Below are 17646 nucleotides of genomic sequence, written 5' to 3'. Positions count from 1 at the left end.
ATATGAGATTGGGTGGGGTGGAATACCCGTTACATATATATATAAATATATATCTCTCATAAATATATATATATATAAAGTGTATATTGTGTGTGTGTGTGTGTGTGTATATATATATATATATATATATAATTTTTTTTTTTTTTTTTTTTTTTATATTGCAGGAGTACACACAACATATTGATGGCAGTAAGTAGGCCTTGTATGAAACCTATTTAAATGGTGATAAACATGAGTGAATTAAGTAATAAACATTTGTTTGCGCCCAATAATGTTAGAGGCTCACACTTAGTATAGTTCTCAAACATTAGGCCTGTATTATTAAAATACTGTGTTTTCACAAGGAAGCATGAAGTGTATGTTTTTTGTAAATACATCTATACCAGTTTAGATAGTACTATATATACATACACACACACACACACAGTGTGTGTGTGTGTGTGTGTGTGTGTGTGTGTGTGTGTGTGTGTGTGTGTGTGTGTGTGTGTGTGTGTGTGTGTGTGTGTGTGTGTGTGTGTGTGTGTGTGTGTGTGTGTGTGTGTGTGTGTGTGTGTGTGTGTGTGTGTGTGTGTGTGTGTGTATATATCCATACATACTACATATATATTAGTATAAATTCAGAGATGTTCTTGAAACAAGAACACATAAATGATTAAAGGACAACATTACAATGGCCAGCAAAGGTAAGTAATATTTAACACAAAATCCTGCTGTACACGTACAAGAAAGATGTTTGCAGTTAAATAGGTGCTTTTATAATTGCATGTGAATAATATGCACATGCAATGATTACATCAAGTAACACACCCAAATGCAATGTTTTGCTGCAAAGTCAATGGCAGCTTCTCTAAACTTAGCAACTGGCTCCTGGTGGACCATTACTGAACAGACGATTAATACATAAATATTTATAACACTATTCATTAATTACGAGTGTTAACATTTCCAAAACTTCACATGTACAAGAACGTACTTGAAAGTTTGGAAACAACACAGTCTTCAGCATACATACAATATTAATTAGATAATCTGAAGTCAACAAAACAAGGCCAAAGACATATTTTGTGAATTATAAAATTTATTTTTTTTGTTCCTTTTGAGAGCGAGTAACAGGCCTGCTTGTTGTCTCTTGAATTTTCCTTTTTCGTTTGCCAACAACTTTAGCCACAACAGAGCCACTTTGAGTGGCCTCTGGCACTTCACGGGCAGGGCTTTTGGCCAGTGACTCACCTACAGGGCTTTTGGGCAGTGATTCACCTACAGGGCTTTTGGGCAGTGATTCACCTACAGGGCTTTTGGGCAGTGATTCACCTACAGGGCTTTTGGGCAGTGATTCACCTACAGGGCTTTTGGGCAGTGATTCACCTACAGGGCTTTTGGGCAGTGATTCACCTACAGGGCTTTTGGGCAGTGACTCACCTACAGGGCTTTTGGGTAGTGACTGTTCACGGACAGGGCTTGTGGCCAGTGACTCACCGACAGGGCTTGTGCCCACTGACACATGTGAGCAAGTTGGTAGACACTGCACAAGTGATGGTTGGTCTGTTTCATGTGTGTCTTTTGTTGTTTTTGACCAAAAACTGGTCAGTAGTAACTGCTTGTGTTTTGTTTTTGTGGCCTCCTTTGTAGGTGTCAGCTGCTGATTTTGTACAGATGGCAGCGGTAGGATGTCGTCAGGAACCTGCACAGCAATGTCTGTTACTTGACCGGTAACATTCGGACCTGGTGAATGAAGATCAGAAGCATGTGGTGAAAACTGACCAGCATGAACAGATCCTGCCTGTGAGGTGTTCAAGTTGAATTGTGGTACATTAGTCATTCTCAAGTACTTAGCTTGTGTTTGCTGAACAACTAATGCTTCGAATGAGGTGTTGATTTTTTGCAACTGTTTAGGCACTTCAATGAAGACTCTGTGGAGATGTGCCAATTGTGAAACTGTTTCTTCCTGCAGTGCAATCATCCTTTCCAGCACTGTCATCAGGTCAGAATGGCGACGATTTTCTGCTTCCACAATTTTTCCCTCAGAAGCTACAATTGCATCGTATGTGGTATTTGCTGGACGATTTGGCGGTAAAACAGTTTCAATTGGAACCTCTTCATGGTCACTTGCTTGTATTTGTGTGTCTATGGCGGCATCATCATCATCATCATCATCATAATCCTCATCATCATGTTCTACAAATAAATGTACACATTATTAAATGGCATGTTAATCTCTGCTGTGTTACTATGTAATTCTACTGTGTCATAAGTAACAACTAACATGTTTCCATACGTTTTATAACCTCATATTAAAAACTACCTTGACTTAAGAATAATGTTTGGACTCAGTATGAAATATGAGTGAATGAAAACTTGCTGTAAACTCACAACTCCTACATGATACTTAACATCACTAACACAATACATGTTGCCTTACACTTCATTTTCACATACACTAAGTAATCCTATTTAAAGAACATGTGCAAAACAAATAATGAACATGACAACATAACATATAGAAGAGCACATATTATATGGCCACCAACTGATACACTCACCTTCTAGGTGTGTTGAGCTGGCTGACCCAGGTGAAGACACTTGTTCCGTCTCAGGTGACACATGTTCTCCAGGGGCAACTATATTTAACAATAACATAAGTTTTACATTTACATGTGTAAATATTGAACAAACAGTTATTGTATGTTCTGTATTTATGAGTACCTAACAGCATCAGTTCCTTTACCCAAAATGTGTGTGTGAAAGTGAACATAAATAGTTGTAATAACAATGTACATGCCTGTGTAGTTAGAAGTTTTGAGTTCCCTAACATACAACATACTATGGTTCTGCAGTAATGCGTGAGGATAAATAGATTAAATTTGTACATAAAAATCATATGTTGTGTAGTGATATCAGTATCATAATGTACATAAGTATCATGAGATGAACATTCACAATGGTTATCATGATCTGGTCATATTGCAAAAAGTGTTGTTTTTGGTAGAGGATATGTGTGGTACATTAATATAAGATGTGGCACACCTGAATGTGGCTGTCACTCAACAAGACAAGACATGCAGTGTGTGATAATGTGTCGTTGATACTGCACCGACACACTTTATTCGAGCAAATACCCGGTATGTACCTGGCAGATACCTGGAATGCGCCGCTTCTCACCTCTGACAAGCCCCGTTGCATTTGCCTTCCCAGCCTGGGTTCATGCCTGGCTGATGGGCGGCTGATCTGTTAAATGATAATGATTAGGATTTAATAGGCTGCAATGCTTCGCGTGTCTACCAGATGGCATAAATTCATGAATTGTAATGCAGTATATATATATATACTGTGCAGTATTGCAGCCAGCGGGAAAAAAATGCTTCAATCCCTGCCTGGAAAATAACCCAATATACTCGGGCAGAAAACAGTCACAAACCTCAATACACCCGGGTATACCCGAATTCGTGGGACTAGCCGAGCTCGAATAAAGTGTGTCGCCAGTGTAGTAGTTCAACTATAGATATGAGTGAACTAATGTGTGACGTACGCTTTGATAAGTAATGAGTTGTTGGGGCATTTAGTAGCTAAAGTTAAGCTTTCAAATGAGTGTGATTAACTTCAGTTGTGCTAGTCAGGTTGTAAGAACGGTATTCCCTTCCCCAAAAAGCCTAATCAGCCACACCTTTCAATTACTTGAAACAGGTGAAAATGGTGTGAACTAAGTTGTCCCTAAAATGAGCCTGTAATTAGTGTGTGTGCTGAACCCCACCCCCTCTGTTGAAGTGTATGCTGTGATGAGATATTAATTGCAGCTGCTTTAACACAATGGTAGATGAGCTAAATAGTCGTGTGCAGTTTTTAAGTTATGAAAACAATGACATAACATATGATACGTGTGCCTCATTATGCTGTCTGTATATGAGTTAAAGCAAAAATGGACCTTTTCATAAACAACTATAGATGTGTTAGTGCAAGTGATGTTTGTAGGCCGTTGCATGCAATATATTTGATGCATGCTTAAAATAGGCAGTAATGTCATGTTTGTCGGAGTAAAATAAATAAAATACACAATAATATTATACATATTTATGTTCTGTACCTGTAGCTAGTAATAATTTCTCATTAGCATGTGTTACACATGTGTACTACCCTGTTGTTCCCCATCTTCGCCCACCATCAATTGCTTCCACCGCAGCAATGCATTTTAGGAATTCACATGTAAATGAGCACGCAATGGCACGTGCTATATTAGTTACTGCTTTTAGTAGGACTACAACATATATGTCTATTTTGATATATATATATATATATACAGAATCAGACATATACATATATAGATGCAGGTATGCTTATATTGTGAAGACAGTATAAAAAGCAGTGTAAATATGCAAAATAACTGTAAGCAACGACACGCCTAGTACAGTAATATTTCTCACCTGGTGGAAATTGTGAGGGATAAATTCCAATATCCCGGTCACCAGGTAAGCCTTCCACGACGACGGGAAGTAATTTTGCCCGAAGCAGCTCCTCCAATGGAGTTAATATGAGACGTTGTGGTGTCGGCCCACCTCCAGTGCCAGTAGCATGCACGCGTTGCTGTTGTATTTTCTTTTTCAATTTTGACCTAATATCATCAAATCTCTTGTGACAATTCCGCTTGTCCCTCACATGATTCCCACACGCATTGACACCAATGACTATTGTGTCCCACATTTCTTTTCTGCTTGATGAACTTGTCCGCCCTTGAAAAACATATAAAATATATGAGGTAAATTAATAATAATAGAAGCACCAGTTTCCTACACTGCTAGCTGTTCCAAGAGATAGCAAACATGCTGTTTTAGGTGTAATATGTGAAGCACATGAGCATTCACTACTAAACCTATACATGTAAGCAAGGTTGCATTCATATTGTATGCAGTTATGGCAAATTGACCGCCTGTGTTTAGTTGTCCTTGTAAGGCATGATAAAAAGCTGTGTTTCCAGACTAATTAACATAGAAAGATATTCTGAACCCATATTTGCATATGAACAAAACTCAGATGACCTAGGATCACATGTATTTGAATAATAAATGTAAAGGTACACTTACCTAGTAAATGTCCATATATACTGTCATAGTGCTCCAGAATGCCAGTGACAAGAGCTGTATTTTCCTGGTCATTGAAGCGAGGATTACGTGGCTTCTCCACACGTTTCTTCCGAGCAGGTTTAGGGTCAGAGCTTGGCTGGTGCTGACTGGACTCTCCTTCTTCCAATGGAAGAGCCTCCAAAAGCTGCCCACCAGCAAGCACGCCACCACCATCCACCCCATCAGCAACTGCGCCACCAGCAGCACTCACAGCACCAGCACTCCCACTCCTAGCACCAGCACTCCCACTCCTAGCACCAGCACTCCCACTCCTAGCACCAGCACTCCCACTCCCAGCAACAGCACTCCCACTCCCAGCAACAGCACTCCCACTCCCAGCAACAGCACTCACACTCCCAGCAACAGCACTCACACTCCCAGCAACAGCACTCACACTCCCAGCAACAGCACTCCCACTCCCAGCAACACCACTCGGTGCACCAGCAACATCACTCCCCTGAACAGTACGTTCACTCCGACGCATACTCGCATGAGTAGCACTCCCACTCCCACCAGCATCACTCTTCCCACGCTTTGCGGGCATACTTCCAGCACTCACAAAAAACAGACAATAAATGTACAGCCAATCACACGAAACACTTCCACATATAAAACAAGACAAAGATGTAAACAAAACAACAATGGACAAAGCTCACCCAATACACAACAAGTCTCTCAGTCAATATGCAAATCTTCAATCAGCCAGCTCTGTGCGTCTCTCTCTCTCTCACTCCCAACAACACAGAGAATGATTAGCAGTACACGTTGCCTTTAAATATGGCGCGCTATCCAATACATGCTTGTTTCGCCTGATTCAGCAAGATTTGTGATTGGGCAACCTAACAGCACCCCGCCACGCACGCCGATACACCTGTGTGTGATCGGCTAATCATCGTGAGAGTGGGCGGATTTGTTTTCGGGTTGATTTTGAATGTATTCGGCACTTACTGCATACGGAGAGGAAAAATCGCCAATAACATGACTAATCGGTAAGATTGCCGATTTCACATAATCGACGCTTACTGCATGAGGCCCTTGGTGTGCTTTGAAAAGGGGGCTGAGTTAAGCTATCTGGCCATACTATATCGAGCATATACCCTGTGGCAACAGAATAATCTGATTAGTCTCATACAGTTATCTGCTACAAGAAGTTATTTTTGGTAAAATAATGAGAAATAAAACATAACTTTAGTTCGTGTGGAGGGTACTTTGCGATGCATTGCAGGCACCTGCAGCACTGATGGGGAAATGGTATGAGTAAATATACAAATCCACTCACATTCATGTTCCATACAGGTTCCTCTGTATTGTTTCATACAGTTTTGAAATTAAATATGTCAACATTGAGCCGTTGACGGGCAAATCAGCACAGGGCCGATGCTACCACTAGGCGAGTTAGGCGGTCGCCAAGGGTGGCACATTTTTGGGGGCGGCAGCAGAGGAGGAGGATATTGGGCAGTGGGAGAGGAGGACAGCAGGAGTGGAGCAGGGTGGGAGAGGAGGACATCAGGTTGTGGCGGGAGAAGAAGACGGAGGATCTCGGGAGCGGAGCAGAGCGGCACATGAGGATGCGGAGAGGAGTGCACCCCAGAGATCCGACCCAGAAGTCTTCACTGACTTCCGGTGTTTGCCGCTGCTACAGCGCAGCTCCTCCCTGGCCATTCGGCTCTGTTTCCGCAGTCCTCCGTCCTCTTCTCCCACCACCGCCATCGCCCACCCACCATCTCCCTCCTCTGCTGCCCTGCTCCTTTCGTTCTCCGTCGTCTTCTCCTGCTTACATCCTCCTCCTTTGTTCTCTTCTCCTGCTGCCGCTGGCTGTCCTGCTCCTCTCCTGCCCTGCGCCACCTCAGACCACCAAAGCTAGGTAGGTGAGAGGAGGAGGAGGGGTTGAGAGAAGAGGAGAAGGAGGGCAGGCGGTGAGAAAGGAGAAGGAGGGGGTGAGAAAAGACAAGAAGGAGGGGTGAGAGAGAAAGAGGAGGGGCTGAGATAAGAAGAGGAGAAGGAGGGGTGAAAGGAAGAGGAGAAGGAGGGGGGTGATTTAGGAGGAGGAGGAGGTGATTGAGGAGTATTGAGAATGGGTAAGAGAGTAGGAGTGGGGGGTGAGAGGCTGAGTGAGGGGGTGAGACGAGCTTTCAAGAGGAGGGGTTGAGAGAGAATGAGGCTATAACATAAAAAAAAATCTGAAAGAAAGTTCAGGGGTGGGATGTGCAGGGCTGGAAGTTCGCCTAGGGTGTCGAATACACTTGTACAAGCCCTGAATCAGCATATTAGCTTCCAGCCTAAATCCCATCAAATTTTGGTGTTTTAGTTGCCTTTTATCTGAATAGAATTTGGATATCTGCCATATAAACATTTTGTAAGTGATTGGAGCAGGCTCAGTCAAATGTACAGATGCAGTATGTGAGTTTGTGGTTGTCTGTACTGTACCTGCCAGAAGCCCTGTGGTCACCGTATGGTAATTTATCCACATGCTAAAGTGATGGTTTTAGTGCAAGTTGTGCTACTGTGTATATAAACAAGGTTGCAGCATCAAATAAATAAAGATCAACCAACCTCTGAATCTCCTTTCTATTGTATATTTTAACAGTAATTAGCATTGAAGAAGAATTATATGTGAAACCAATCAATGGCCTCAAGGTCAACTCTCCCAGAATGACCAGCAGTCTCTTGATATCCTGGACAGATGCAGCACACTGTGTGAGGCCTGGGACATGGTCAGCGCTTATGCGCTGAGCCGTGCTGCTGCTCGGCACTGAGCCCCTGCAGCCGCAATGAGAGCAGTTTTAGCAGGGGCTCGCGCACGCGTCAGCACGCTTGGGGAAACGTTTGTCTGACGGAGTTTTGAAATTTCCCCGCTTGCCGTAGCGCAGGGCCGGTCACGTGAACGGTTCGCCCAATGAGGGCAAACCAGCTCCGTGATGTCACTGGCCCGCCCCCGGCCCGTCCCCTGATGGCGCGCTGTGTAAGGCCAGGGAAACCACTGCTTTCCCTGAGCCTCAGCACTGTTTGGGGCACTATGTCCCAGGCCTAAATCTTACATGGCTTATACCTGTGTGTGCAGCTGCAAGGAGAATCAGGCTGCTCTTATAGTAATGGCGACAGCAACGTGCTCGCGACCGCTGACATCACAAGCTGCCGTCGTATAGCGTTGTATAGTGAAATTTGCACTTGAGTAGTGCGATTTTGCTGGCGGCAAGGGTCGGTGATATCAACAAGGGGAAGGCACAAAAGGCAAGATGGAGTTTTGATTGGCTTGCCGCCAGTCATGTGATGCGGCTATCGCTGTGTATCACAAAATCCATTGACTACAACGATTTTGGTCTCCCTGTCACTACGCAGTGCCATCATGATCGCTCCCGCTATGGCCACCCGCGACAGACTAAATGTACTTGTTTTGGCGCTGTCGCCATCGCCATCACTATAAACGCTGCCTACGTCTGCTCTTTATATCTTAGCATACGTATGTGTGTAGGTACTGTACTCTATAAACGCATAAGTGCAGACATGTTTACGTGTATGTTACTATAAATGCATCACCCTGATCCATGACATTGTGCGAATACCTTATATTTCCCTGTGTGCATAAAATGAAAATGGGGAAAAAAATGGCATTGCTCAACTGCAAGAAAAAGAATGAAAATTTAAAAAGAATAACAGCCACATCAACAAAATCATTGCCTAACCACAAAAACAGCACAGAGGTAAGAGGTAAGTAAATGTGTAATGAATGTGAATACTTATCTAAGTGTACAATACTCATCAACTAATGTACAGTATAATTAGGCAATGTTAAACATTACCAGAAAAGCCTCTACAGTCCTAAGTGAAACCACATGTCACTGTATCCATATACTGTATATTCTTGTAGAGCTGAAAAATGTTTACCTTTTTGTCCATTTTTAAAAACTAATCATGGAGTTCTCATTTCCGATCCTCACCATTGTTAAATAAGAGCTATGCTCTGGATCTTCTCCACCTTGAAGCCCTAATCTGTGTTCCAGACTTCACAGGAATGTGTCGAAATTGATTAATATTGCTTTGCCTACATAGTTTAGTAGTGATTGGCAGCTGGAAACATGGCATCTGTTATTCTTATGCCCTGGGCCAGCTAAGATAAAGATGACTGCAGACAACATCTGATACACACTCGCAGGCATCAGAAGTCACAACATTACTAATATGCAAGGAATATGAAATGAAAAGCTTGATAAACCCTGTTACTTACAGCGCCACAGAAATAAGGAAATCTTTTCATCTTTTTTTACGCCCAATATTCTTTGTTTTGTCTGAGGCCTTACCTCAAATTCTCAATGCAAATCTTCTGTGGAAGGTTTACCTTTATGTATAATGCACATCTCCCCAACTGTGTTGTTATTCCCTGTGTTATGTTTGGTATATTATTGTTGTAAAGTGCAGCATACAGTGGGTGTCACTATAATAATAAAAAAGACAATACAATTATGTATTTTTTAAAAATCTAATATTCTACCAGGAAAAAATGCATTGAGCGTTACCTCTCGTTTTCAAATCTGTCCTACATTTTCAGGTAAGTTGACATCATTACAAGTTACAGTTCCAAACATGTTTTAAGTTGTCAAAGTTTTAAAAGATCTTCACCAATTACAATACAAAGCTGAAACCTTACGTGCATTTAGGATTCATATGTTCAAAAGGTGTCTGTAGAGGAATACAAACCGGCGGCTTAAAGATACAGCCCTAGAGGTAATAAGTAGGTGGCATCTAGACCTTATAGGATGATCCAATCATATGCACCTGGACTGGCTTACAGACTTCGTGGATGGCGTCACGTGATATATGAAATCAAACACAAAGATAAATCAGAGTGTATACGGCTAGTTAAAATTACATATAACATAAAAACATCCACGAAGTCTGCAAGCCAGTCAGATGCATATGATTGGATCATACTATAAGGACTAGATGCCACCTACTTATTAGTGCATTTGGACATTTGCTTAGACTGTATCTTTAAGGCACCGGTTTGTATCCATTTTCTGCATTTTTTTCTCTGATTTGGTTCGGTTAGTGTTTCCGGGCAGCCTTGGCTCATTTATATGAGTTTACTTTGCACTCTTGTATTATTAGAGTACATTTCACACTATTGTTTTATTGTTTACTAAGCTTAAGCGCTTTTTCCAGCACCTTTCTTTTTGTTGTATTCCCAATTACAGCTTTCTTTTGTACTCTAATCATAGTTATATAGAGGACTGGATATCAGGATAACCAAAGGTAAAACTTCATTACATTTTTAGCAAATTGCTACAGTATGAGCAAATGTTGAAGAAAGGAAGCAAAGTAGGTCCCTTAAACATTGCTATTCACAATATTATGCATGTATTACTTAGAGTTTGGGGATTCAATTACCAATGACCTTAAATATTTGGGCTCATGTTAAATAATCCATATATGTCTCGAAGACACCCTGCAACATTTTTTAAAGGGCCCTGTCTAAAAGGCTGCCAAAGTAAAGCCTGTCTTTTGCTGATGAGTCCAGCAGGGAGCTGGTTAATTTCAGCAGAAGTTAATTGACCAGTCTCCACCTGGCTGTACAAGCATGTTTAAAAGCCTGCTGCAACGGTTGCATGGAATCTCTTGCACAGAGAGTCTGTGCTGCTAGAGAGATCCCAGGGGAAGAGAGGCAACATCGGGTCTCTGCAACCCGCCAGAGTGAGCACCCCACAGACACTGCCACAGACCCTAACTGACGTGAAGAGAACCCTGGCTGCAGGTACCTCTCTTTGGACTTGTTGTGTCAAAGGGTTGGTAAGAGGCCTAGCCTTCCAGCCCTAAGATGGGGATTGCTGAATGTTAGTCAGTTCCATACATGGGGTTAGGCCTGATTGTTGTTTTCTGTTGTAATTTTGCGAATATGAAGCTTTTTTTCTGTTTAAAGCTGTTGGCTAATAAAGGCAATGTTTCTTTTCCCCCTAAAAACGTCTCCGGTGTTTTACCCTCTGCACACATCTCCTACAGGCCCCCTAAACAAAAAACATGAATTAAATTTAGTTTCCACCTGTGTGGGAGCGTCTGAGTGCTGAGCCATTCAGGAGAGTGGGGAGACAGGCAGGGGGAAGAGGAATTGCCTGTTTGCAGTGAAGGCCTCGCCCCTGCATCAAGCAAAGAGTAGAAATAGCACGGCCAGCTGGAAGGGCCCCGCTGCGCTCTCGTCCCGCCCTCCCCATCCCGCATTGCGCAGTTTAGCTAGAGGGGGAGAAGAGAAAGTTATGCTAGGGGGAGAAGAGAGAGAGAGACATGCCTGGGGGGAGAGGGGAAAGACATGCTCGGGGTGAGAAGAGAAATACATGCTGGAGGAGTCAGGGGGGGAGAGAAAGACATTGGAGGAAAAAACAGATAAGGATGAAATGAAATCAAGAGACACATAATGGGGAAGAAAGTAGAAAAAGACACTGGAAGAAGGAAAAGAATGAAGGACACTATGGTGGAGAGGAGAGAGATATGCTGTGGGGGCGAAGAGAAAAACATGCTGCGGGGAGGGGGGGAGGAGAGAGAAGGACATGCTGGAGGAGGAGAGAGATGTGCTGTGGAGGGAGGAGTGAGAAACATGCTGTGGGGGAGGAGTGAGAGACATGCTGTGGGGGGAGGAGTGAGGAACATGCTGTGGAGGAGGAGAGAGAGAGACATGCTGTGGGGGGAGGAGGAGAGAGATGTGCTGTGGAGGGAGGAGTGAGAAACATGCTGTGGGGGAGGAGTGAGAGACATGCTGTGGGGGGAGGAGAGAGAAAGACATGCTGGAGGGAGGAGTGAGAGACATGCTGTGGGAGGAGGAGGGAGAAATACATGCTGGGGAGAGGAGAGAGGAAGACGTGGGAAAAGAAGACAAATACATAACAGGAAGGTAGAACAGAGATACACAAGGAGAAAATATGGAATGACATGAAGGGAGTGAGAGAGAAACACTAGGGGGAAAATGAGAGAGAGCGATATGAGGGGGAAGGAGGAACAAAGAGACATGATGGTGTAAAGTAGTCAGAATGTGATTATCGTAAGATTTACGGGAGCCCTGATGATACGGTCATGCAGTTACCATTAAACAATAAAATAAAAGCTCCCAAAGAAAAGTAAATCTGGACACTAATCTCTTACAGAATTGTTTACAATATTCAGTACATATTAAAAAACAAGAGGGTACAATAGGAAAATCCAAATCTTTGTAACTTTATTAAAAAAATAATATAAGATTATGTTTAATGGGGCCTTGCAATAACAATGTTTATTTTATGCTCTTTGCATATTATTATTACGGTACTTAAAATTTTGAGAGACAAAGTAAGGGTTTTGATAAATACAGTACAATAAAAGTACAGGAGAACTAAAGTGAAAACGGAGTGTTTGGCTTTTGTGCATCTCAAACATTTTAAGTGAGACTTCAGACTTTAGAGCAACAAGCCCACTAAATTATAGTTTGACACCCCTTATTTAAGAGTATACTGTACCCATAGCTCAAATTTCCCAGTCATCTCCAGGAGTCCCTCAGTTCCATAAGTGACCTCTTTAGTTCTCCACGTGATGTGGTGCAAAGCATTGCAGGTTCCTCTGGCACTTGAGGATTAAATCCTTTTAATCTGGAGTCTTGTGTTAACTATTGTTTGTTTCAAAGAAAGAGATGACATAATATACTGTAAATGTATATGAAACCCAGTTCACAATTGTACTTACGGAATCTCCTGCTTTCATTAACATTTGTCCCAGATAATTTACTATAATATTCCTGATTTTAAGCAGACCTACTCATTTTACTGTTTATATAATCATTCTGTTTCCCAAATGTAGTCATGATTTAATTTTATAACCGCATGCAAAATACCACAATCTGAATGCATCCAACAATCAAATAGCTAGTGTCTCATTGTTTTTTGCTACTGTATGTCTTAGTGTGTGTATCACTCCTATCACTTTGTACACCTCTTGGAAGTCTCATTGGGCTACAGAGATATGCGGCAAATGTAAGAAATAAGATTAACAGGCTTCATATATACAGGTGTAGCAGGCTTGTTTGGTGGGAGAGTCAGACTGGCCATTCCTCCGCCATGCTCCCGCTCTCTAACACCATGGACAGGCTCCAGCCTCTAGCGCTTGAGAACTGCGTTCAGACATTTGCAAATTCAGCCCCCTGCCTCTCGAGAACAACCTCCCACCCCCACAGGACAACCATGCCACCCTTCTGTTGGACAACCGTGCATCAGGCCTTCCCCACTCAAGAAGCACCACCCCTGCTCAGGAATTGCTCCTTTCTCTCCCTACACGGTTTAGTTTGTAGAGGAACTGGGGGCCTTGGGGGCAGTTGTCCACAGTATGCGAGAAGGAGACAATGTAGGAGGGGGTGTCCACAATCACATGGTTGCCCATTGATGAATTGTAGGACTCTTGGGAACAGGAATGACCTGAAAGTCAAGAATAGAGATGGGCACATTTTTATGGATAATTTGGATGCACAGCAGATCGTCCGGTTCCTTTGGTCCGCAAATTTCAGCGAATCAATGTCAAAAATGGCGATTTGCGTTTTGCAGATTTGTATTATTATTACCAATTCACTCCACGGATTCCACAACCCTTGGATGGATTTGTAGAATTCAATCTGCGGATTCAGCAATCCATTGGCAGATTCTTAAGAATCCGCGAACTGATTGCTGAATCCGCAGATTGGATTCTTAAGAATCCGTTGATGGGTTGTATCCAACGGCGGATATTGATGAATCTTCATGGACTGAAACCACCCAACTCTGTTTCCGGATTGTGCACTGCGAAACGGATTTTGTGGGGTAACAGCAGCGAAAATCCGGGAAACAGATTTGGGCGGATTCGTCCATCTCTAGTCAAGTGTCCTCGAGAATGACCGGGAACAGGAATGGTCCAGGAGAGGTGACCTTGAAAGGGGCCAGGGGTCAACAATGTCCAGGGTGCATTGGGCGCCTGAGCAGTGAGTCAGAGCGGGAGGAAAGCCACGACAGAAAGTGCTGCGAAAAGGAGGGAGTTAATTCATCAGTTACTATGAAGAAAATATCAACTTAGCAAGAACCAAGTTTGTGAGAGTCCCCAAACGAATTCCGGGCAAACGGTTTTTCTGAAATCCGGATGCTTTCATAGACCCTCAAAAACGAACCTCCATTTTTTACAGGATTGGAACCAGTGAATCCTTCAAAGTTGAACCGCATTATTTTCAGCTCCAGTGAGCCCCTGATTCTCGAGATGCTTACTGTTGAAGTTATTTGTATTACTTCCTGGTTTTTAAAGGTGATTTAAATAGGCATTGAATAGGAAGCTACAACTTATGATATTGCAGCTTCCTATTGGTCTTGGCAGCCATTTTGAATCCCCTGAGGAAGATTTAAACCCATTAATTTCACTGGTAAGTTGCATGGGAAACGGGGGTGCCCTGGACCTGAACATAGTAGTGTTTGTAGGTGTAACGGGTATTCCACCCCACCCAATCGCAGATATAGTGTGGGTGCGGAGAACATACAGTGTTACCAGGTGTGGTGCTTAACCTGTTAGGATCACAGGAGGGCTGAGCTTCCGCCACAGGGAACCTGGGGCAATTATAGTAATTATAAGAGTAACCTCATACTCAGTGCAGCGCCTCCACCTGCAATGGCTCCCACCAGAGGGGGAGTGATCCTCGCAGGACAATATATATATATAGATCGCACAACAGCATATAATATAACCAATAGACTTTACTTGCGAGCATAGAACTTACTTGCATATAATATCAACAGGTGTCCCTACCTAGAGGAGACATTAACTACTGCGTCTCACAGGAGGCTATCACTATCTGGCGCCACGGCGGACGCCAACACTTCCCTTAACCCGCCACCGGGTGGTCCCACCCCGTGTCCAGTATCCCACACAATTGTCCTTCACCCTCAAGTTAGATAAATGTGTGTGACTGCGCAGCCACTATGTCTGATAATGGATTGTTGGTGCACTTGTTGATGCGTATTACCTGCCGAGCACTCCAGTGCTCGGGCCTGCAATGGGCTTCACAAAGGATCCGATGAGCGACGACACCGGAACCACCATCCAGGGCGATCCCACCCAAATGACTACTGCAACGACAGCGAAGGTCTGAGCCCAAACCTCTGGACGGACGCGCAGCTTCTGCTGTGTCCCTAATTGGTTCTAGAAAGTAAGTGGCAGGGTCCCTAACCTGAGGGCTGTCCCTGGCAACTCTCACTCTACTGGGTGACTCAGGGCTTTCTCGGGCCTTGGGGGCTGCTGGCCTAGTGCAGGGAGTCACTGACTCCTGCACCCTACCTCCTTCCCCTGGCTGCTCCTGGCTCTGACTAACTGCGTAGTGCCAAACCCACACAATGTATCTACTTGCTCCTGCAGAGTCATCCTCCAGCCCTATTGGCTCCCTGGGGTCATGTGGCTCTGCCCCTATGCACCCTGGGGGCTGACAATCCTGCACTGCGCATGTGCGAGCTGTCTGTGTGCCTCCCGCGCTATCTGGCTCCTGCGCATGCGCAACAGCACTCTCAATGGCGGCGCCCTGCTTCGCTAGCCGCCGGGACCGCAGCAACACGACCGTGGCCCTAGCAACGGCCCGATCGCGTCCCCGGCAACCGGCCGCATAAAAGAGAGAGCCGCGCTGCTCGCGCACGCCCCCGCACCAACAGGGGACCTGGCTACATCGGTTTAAAAACCGAGTAGGAGAAACTGCTTCTTCAAAAAGAGTGTGTCTGGGTAAGACTAGATGTATGGTAGGCCTAGGTAAAATGTTTATTTAGCATAGAGCTGACGTGGAAAACCGTTGCATTAAAGGAATAATGGTCCAGTATCTGTATTTTCATAAATAAGTTTGGGGTGTCACCATTAAAAAAAGATCAAGGAACACTCTGGCCAGAGGCCCTAATTCCAAGCCTTCTTGTATTCACAATTTCACATGCATTCCAATGTAGACATCTTGATTATTTGGCTGCATTTACCTACTCTCTACTTTATCGGCTGCACTTGCCGTCATCACGGCCACAATTGTCTGTCTGTATGATATGAATTTTCAATGAAGATGTGTTTATCATAAAACCAGGCAACGTCTTTCATTGTACTTTATTGAAAATCACTCACAAGTTACCACATCATAAATGGCAAAAAAAATTAACATTCTTAGACAACAGCCGCATGAAGTACATCACATGGACAATTTTACACAGTATATCATTTTTGTTTTGAAATCATTTTCTGCTGTAAAGTCCAGCAATGTAACACTCTGAAATTAACCCCCAAAAGCGAGGGTGATATATAAACCAAAATACTTTGAAATGCTATATCCTTTCTGAAAATAGCTCTCTGCAAAGTGCTTGTGTGCCACACGTACAAGTACGTCTCTCTTTCCACGTCTCCGTTGTACAATGGCTAACAGTAAATGCTCTCTATACATTATGTATTGTAGGCAGTGTCAATTTTCCCATTAGGCCTGATAGGGCCGGGCCTAAGGCGGCAAAATTTGGGGGCAGCAAAAATGTCCACCTCCATTAGCATTTGCCGCGCTCTCGGGCCCGTCGGACCTAATGGGAAAGCACTTACTTACCTGTGCCGGCCGCCTCCATTCTGCCGCCCTGCTCCTGCGCTTCAAAATCGAGCGTCAAATGACGCACCGGACGTCACACGGCGTGACGCCATCACGTTGGTGATGTCAGTGGCGTCATTTGACGCTGGATTTGGAAGGAGACGCAGGTGGTGCCTAAGGGCGGCGGTGCCGGTGATTATAGGAGTATATGAATATATATATATATGCAAATATAACTGTATGCTCACAAATATATATATTATATATAAAACGGAAATAGCCGTGTTAGTTCAGTTGCGATAGTACAGAACAAATGAGTACTTCAGTATTAGGTGATACCTTTTTTATTTGGCCTAACAATTTATGCCATAGCTCAAGCTTTCGAGAGTTCTCCTCTCTTCCTCAGGTCGGCAATAGGAGGAATGAGGAAGAGAGGAGAACGCTCGAAAGCTTGAGCTATGGCATAAATTGTTAGTCCAAATAAAAAAGGTAGCACCTAATACTGAAGTATTAATTTATTCTGCAATATGTGTATGTGTGCGCGTGTGTGTCTACTTAGATGTATATATGCTGGCAATATAGCATGCTCTACCCAAGGCAACTTTTTTTTAACACGGCTGTCAAAACTTCCAAAACTTATTTTTACTTAGAATGTATTTTTTCATGCAGCTTAAACACGCAGATGTTGGTGCTCTCAAAACCTTTAAAGTTTTGGATGCCAAGGATGCTGAAGCAAAAAGGTGAATGTAGCTTCAGTTGGAGGGATAGCTAAAAGTACCCATGCATGTCTCATTAAGTGCAGCTGTTATAGGGACAGGTTACAAACATTAAAATCAACACTTCTTTTGACCAAGAACATATACAGTAGGATCTGCACACTTGAAAAGGTGTGAACAGTAGAAAATACGTTATAAGTAAAGCATGGTCATGCTCTATCCTGCACAGAAGATAACTGTGTATAATAATTTATATTACGCTAAAACT

The sequence above is a fragment of the Ascaphus truei genome, chromosome 1 (genome assembly GCF_040206685.1).
Source record: "Ascaphus truei isolate aAscTru1 chromosome 1, aAscTru1.hap1, whole genome shotgun sequence".
Classification (NCBI taxonomy): Eukaryota; Metazoa; Chordata; class Amphibia; order Anura; family Ascaphidae; genus Ascaphus; species Ascaphus truei.
Note: the sequence above shows the minus strand (reverse complement) of the source record.